Here is a 6,000-nt window from a genome sequence, read left to right on the forward strand (position 1 = left end):
TTCTAATTTTTAGAATCTAGTCAGTAGGTCTAGCTCACATTCCAAGTGAGGGGTGGTGAATACCAACAGGCAGGGACTCTTGAGGGCCATCTTGAAGTCTGCCTACCTCAACCTTTTACCTTAATGTTCTGTGAATCCACCTTATCACATGATACCTTCTAAGTATAAGTGACTTGTGCTAACTTTCTGTGGGCCAGTCCGGAATCCTGAGTTTGGACCCTGTACTTCCTAGCTGTTGGCTATGGACAAGTTATTTAATCTCTCTGTGTCCCAGGTTCCTATCCCCAACATGAAGATGATTATAGTTACTTCATGGGGGCTGTTGTGAAGATTGAGTTATCACATGGAGTGCTTAATATAATGGCTGCCATGGATGAAGTGCCATGTGAGTACTTACAATTACTATAGTATTACTATACACAGGGACGTTACTCAAGCTGTATTATGTATTGCTAACAATGTCTGCATGAAGAAGGCATTTTCACACAATCTGACAGATGAAAACTAAGGCCTAGAGACTTTGAACATCTTTCCCAAGGTATGAGCACTGCAAATGATGGATCAGGATACTTTCCCAGCTGTATGACTGACCTTCCTTTATGTTACATTGTGGAATACACCATGGAGGGAAAATGGCCATGTTAGAGGTCATGGAAAATAAAATAAGAATATATCTAATAAATTATTGGTACAGGTATGAATTTACCATTTTGGCCATTTGTATGTATAACAATGGAGATTATTCTAGGAGTAAAATTTAACTTTGAAAATAAATGACCGATAGCCAGGTAGAATCAAAACAACCAGGCATTTAAGCTGTAATTGTTTACCATGTGATTTCCCCATCTTCTCTTTGGTGCTTACATTGCAATTAAATAATCAATAGTTATCCTGTAAGTAGTTGAGCATGCCTATGAAATTTGCGACCTGGAAAATCAACTATTAAATGAATGGAAGTGTTAAATGGTCCGGAAATGAGAAGAGCCATCAAAGTAACAGCAGTAGGCAGGTGAGCCTGCTTCATCCCTTTGACACATCCACTGAGGCACTAAATTCAGTGATCTTGGAATAAATCCTCAGGCTGTGAACTGGTACCATCTGTAGGCCTTTCCACAAGGGGGATGGAGCCATATGGGGCATTGTGTCCTGCTAGGCTGGGTGTGTCTCCTTACACATTGAGGCAGGGAAAGAGGTACAGAGCTTTAGGTCTGTCCAGTAAAAATTCCATTAGCCTTTTCCAGTTTGAATGATTAAGTGTGGTTAACTGTGTCCCAGCGGCTGGTTGAGTTGGCTGCACTGGACGGAGTGGGGCACTTTTCCTTGTGACCTCCCTGCAGAGAGAATCTTCAGAGAAGACAAAGGACTGTGGCTAGGCTTTGGGAATTGATGAGGGTAATGTAGGCTTTGGGAATGTAGGTGGAGACAGACACCACTGGGAAGAGGGCTACTAGTGCTGATCCATAGACACTCTCCAAAACCAGATAATTAATGCCACAGTTACTTAGCTAGAAGTAAGAAAGAAGGGAAGGATCTATTTCCCTCCTTGCATTTTTACTGGGGATTCATAGTGGACCCACATGAGCCAGTAAAGAATGTTACACAGCAGGGTACCCTGTCAAAAGTATCTGGGAATATCAGAAGGCCCATAATGCCCAGAAAAGCCCTAGCGAGAAGGGGAGAGCTTGATTTGAGCCTAGGACAGCATTAACTAAGCAAAAAAGGATGCAAAACACAAGGTCTTTAGTTTTCTAGGGTGGAACCTTAATCTACTTTTTGGGGCTTTTAGATCCAGGCAGGTATTTTAGTATAGAGAAACTGGACAGGCTTTGGAGTTGGGCAGATTGGGTTAAAAGTCTAGTGCTGGGGCTGGGGATTTAGATCAGTGGTTCCTGTGCCTGCCTCACAAGCACAAGGTCCTGAGTTAGATGCCTAGTACCAAAAAAAAAAAGGCTAGCATCACACACTAGCTGTTGGAACCTAAAACGAGTCACACTTTTGAAGTTTTCTTTATTCTCTCACAAAATAGGAATAATAAAACTGATTGTGGATAAAGGTAAAGATTGTATAAAGCATGTACTGCACAGTCAGTGCCTCAAAGATGTTGGTTTACTTCCTTGTCACTAACTATCCTTTCCCATCCTTCTTAGAGCCGCGAGGTCTGCAGGCCCAGCCCAGCCAGTGCCTGTCCCCATATTACCTTACTCCAATCTTAGTCTCTGGAGCCTGCGTCAAGACGGCCACCATGACCACCTCCTCCAGAAGTCTTCAGTTCTTCTAGTCATAAGGGATCTCTCATTTTCTCCTAATCTCTGAGCCACTCTAGCAGGAATTGACCCTATTAATGTTAGATATTAGCTCTATTTTCTGTATTAAGCTCTTTAGGAACATTGATCATATCATATTTATCTTTACAGATCCACAGTACTTTTCACAGTGCTGCACCACAAAACGTGCCCAAGAAATATTTGTTGCATGACCAAGTGAGGACTGAAAAGAGGGCAGATGGTAATTCTGGAAGAGAAGGCTCAGCTAGAACAGAGGCATGGAGACAGGCTACCTGTTATGCTCAGGCTCTAAGCCTGGCCCGGCTTAGAGAGGCAGCTTGTGTCAGTACAGCTCCAGACTTGGCAGATTGGGAGCTTTCAAGGCCTTTGTCTGGATTCCCCTTTCTTTCTTGAGCATTGCCACCCCTCCCTGCTCCTAGGCTTGACTGCATATACCTCTGAACCTGGGTCCTGTCAATCTACGTAACACCTGAACTGGAAACTGTCCTTCCCACAGAGCTCATTACATCACTCTCTGGAGCCGAGAGGACTGTATCTGTGCTACAGCTTTAATTGGGACAGTCAACTCTAGCAGAAATGCTCTAAAAGCAAGGTTGGATTTACCTATCTCTGCAAACATGGAAGCAGATTCTGGCTGCTCCAGTTTTGGGTAGTGTTTGTTAAGCACCCAGCACAATTCAAACTGTAACCTATCCAGTACTCCCTTACCCACAGAATTAAGACTTGAGAAGGAGAAATAGAACTTCCTGGATTGTTGTTGAACAGTCACATTTCTTCTTCAAAGCCAGGATATTGTGTGGAAAAATTCTAAAGTAGTACTGAGACTACCGAAGTGGGAAAGGGGGAAGGTGGGAGATGCTACTGAAATTAGAACTAACTTCAGGTGATTAAGTATGGAAAACACAGTTAAAGTGAGCATCATATTTTTTCTTTGTACTGGGGAGCAAACTTGGGTCCTTGTACTTGCAAAGCGGGTGGCAGAACCACTGAGCTAAATCCCCAGACCAAACTGAGCATCATATTAACCAGAGAGAAAGTACTTGGCAGTTTTAAATTTTTGCTCAGTTTTTTTCACAGAATCATTGACTTTTCCAGAGGAATTTTTAGCAATTACATTCATAGTTTGCTTAGGTCATACAACTAGTTAGTAATCATAACTGAGGCATGGGATGATATCTTCTTTTAGCTTTGTGAGTTTTTATAGTTTTAAAGCCCTTTTACATACTTTTACTTTTTAAAACTAGTTATGTAGGAATTACTATCCTCATTTAAAAGATGGGCAGTTGAGGCGCAGAATCAAGGTCAACTAGATGTTACAACTTCCCATGAAGAGCTGTTTCTCTGTTCCTCTTCCCCTCATAATTCAACTTCCTGTAGGGAGACTCAGATAAGGGCTGGAACCCATGACGGGCATCTGTAGAGACGCTGCTATACAGCTTCATTCCCATGACCAAAAGAGAACCTTGGGGCCTTGACCATGGGAGAATATTATTAGGAAAATCACTTATCCCTCACACAGACCTGGAAATCCCCAGGCTCAGCAGAGTGGGGACTGTGCATTCCCCAAGAGGTTCCCCATGCAAGGCTCCTAACATGGCATGAAAACCTCAGGCACACATTTCCAGATCACTTCTCGTGGCCACAGGAGTTCCCCTACATACTTGTTAAATCTTCGTTAAATCTGTTTTGACTTTGTGTGGGTGTTTAGGTTTCATCAGGAGAATATTGAAAGTAGTAATCCCAGAAAGTATGAAACTGGACCCAGGAGATATTCAGATCTCTGCCCTCCCTACTTTTTCCATTGCTTTGAATACTTCCTTTCTGAAATGTGAACACTGACAAGATTCTCACATATTACACTTGTGTTTTTTCTTTGCAAGCTGCCAAAATTTAGGAGATAATTTCTCTCAATTTGTGTACAGCACTAGGTTCTAGAATTCAGCAGGATTATATATGAAGGAAAATCCACTGTGGGCTCTACTGGTTCTTAAAACAAAGATAAGAGACTCAGTGGCTCCTTGGTATTGCTGTTGAGTTCAGTCACTTTTCCAAGTGATTTTTGCAATTAGTACTGATGTAAAGGAGAATAGATTATAGTTTGAAAAACTAGATGAAAGAGAAATTTGGGGGAAATCTTTATATGTTTTAATTTCTCATTTATTGTGTAGTCACAGCTTTCCAGAGTAATTACCGGCCTTGCTGGTTTCACTAACAAATACAAAAAGCTGCCTTTCTTTTGTCTGCAGAGTGAGCTGCTGGTAGCTTGGATCAGAGTTGTGACTTTCAGAGACTAGCCAGATGGCTTCATAAACAGATTCCCTGGGTGGCAGGGGCAGAGGTGACAACATACAATGAAGGTGAAGAGTACAGGCGGGAAGCTGAAACATCTCTTGAAGACAGGAATGAGCAACAAGGAAGCAACACGTCTGACTTAGTGTTCAAGAAAGGTTAAGTAATGAGGCTACTGGTATCAGACTTTTAGTCCCTACAGACGTCAAGAGACAAGTGTTGCAAATTCTTTTAAGCCTCAGATACATAAATCCTCTTGTCTTTCTCCCCTACTTTCAAAAATTGTGCATATTATTCAAGAAAAACCGCAAAGCTTTGAGCTGGTACTGGTAGCCCAATTTAAGGTCAGGTTTTGCATAGAAGATTCAGAGACAGGAAATACATTGGTATAAAAGCATTAGTGAGGGTATTGAAGCAATACCACCTTTTCCACTGTCTCCAAATGAAAATGTGCTATGTCATTTACTGGTGTCCTTTTCTGATAGTTTATTTGTAAAACCGACTACAGCACCTCAGCATTGCCACTGACTGATGTGAAATCCCACAGAATGTAAGAAAAGGGAAAATTTTGCTGTACAACCTAGAGTCCATTCTCAGGAGAGGAGGGAGCTGCTGATCTGACTGAGAATTTGATATTTTGACTTCCATAGTTAAACAAAATAGAGTATTTTTCTCTTCTTTCCTAAGGAGTTGTCATAAAAGAAAACACCATCATTCTTCCATACAGGTTAGTAAACAGATCTTCTGGACATCTTCACCATGTTCCTTCTATAATTTTATGCCCCTAAAGCATCATTCATCTTTGACAAGTCTGCCACATTGGCCTGTTAAATTTTAAACTATTGAATTTTCATAATCCTTTTTGTAAATGAATATGCTCCCTACAGACTATTATTCCTGAGAGAACTAGGAATTATCTGAAAAAGATGATAATTTATGATAATATAAGGCAAGACAATTGTTCCTTTTGGATTAAACAGTTCAAAGTTGAACTGAAGTCCAGGGTCTTGAATTTTTAATTAGTATTATCCAGTGCAAGAACTTTGTGGGCCAGTTTTGCCATTGGTAGAACTTTCATTGAATAGATATTAGAGAGCATTTGTTCAGGAGAATTAAATGAAATATATTGGTCAGTTATTTTCCATAAGACTATTAAAAGTTTAACTTTAACAACACTTTTTTTTTTATTGAGTTTATTGGTACATTTAGGGATACAGTACAGTTACATTCATTGTTGGGATCATGTACCTTTACATGGCAAGTCTTGATTCTCATTTTTTCCCCTTACCTCTGCCCTCCCTTCACCCCCTCCTCCCCTCCCCATCTACAAACACTTTATTTTCATCTTTTCATTCTCTCACATTTTTTTCTTTTCCCTTTTTGTTCTTCCCCTACGTATCACACCTTCCCTACACCTTTAGCTCCT

At 40.9% G+C, this 6,000-nt stretch overlaps 1 long non-coding RNA gene across 3 annotated transcripts in view; it reads left to right on the forward strand.

Annotated features, from left to right (window-relative positions):
* The window catches only part of LOC104849646, a 133,101-nt gene extending 127,375 nt beyond the window's left edge, over nucleotides 1-5,726 (forward strand). The window contains exons 4-6 of one of the 3 annotated variants that reach the window (XR_002024788.1): nucleotides 275-385; nucleotides 2,415-2,877; nucleotides 4,532-5,726. This is a non-coding gene — a long non-coding RNA (uncharacterized LOC104849646). The remainder of the gene's footprint in view (nucleotides 1-274; nucleotides 386-2,414; nucleotides 2,878-4,531) is intronic. The other 2 variants (XR_002024789.1, XR_002024790.1) reach the window with 2 other exon arrangements.
* Nucleotides 5,727-6,000: the final 274 nt, after the last annotated feature.

The sequence above is a fragment of the Fukomys damarensis genome, unplaced genomic scaffold (genome assembly GCF_012274545.1).
Source record: "Fukomys damarensis isolate Sample0158 unplaced genomic scaffold, DMR_v1.0_HiC HiC_scaffold_29, whole genome shotgun sequence".
NCBI lineage: Eukaryota > Metazoa > Chordata > Mammalia > Rodentia > Bathyergidae > Fukomys > Fukomys damarensis.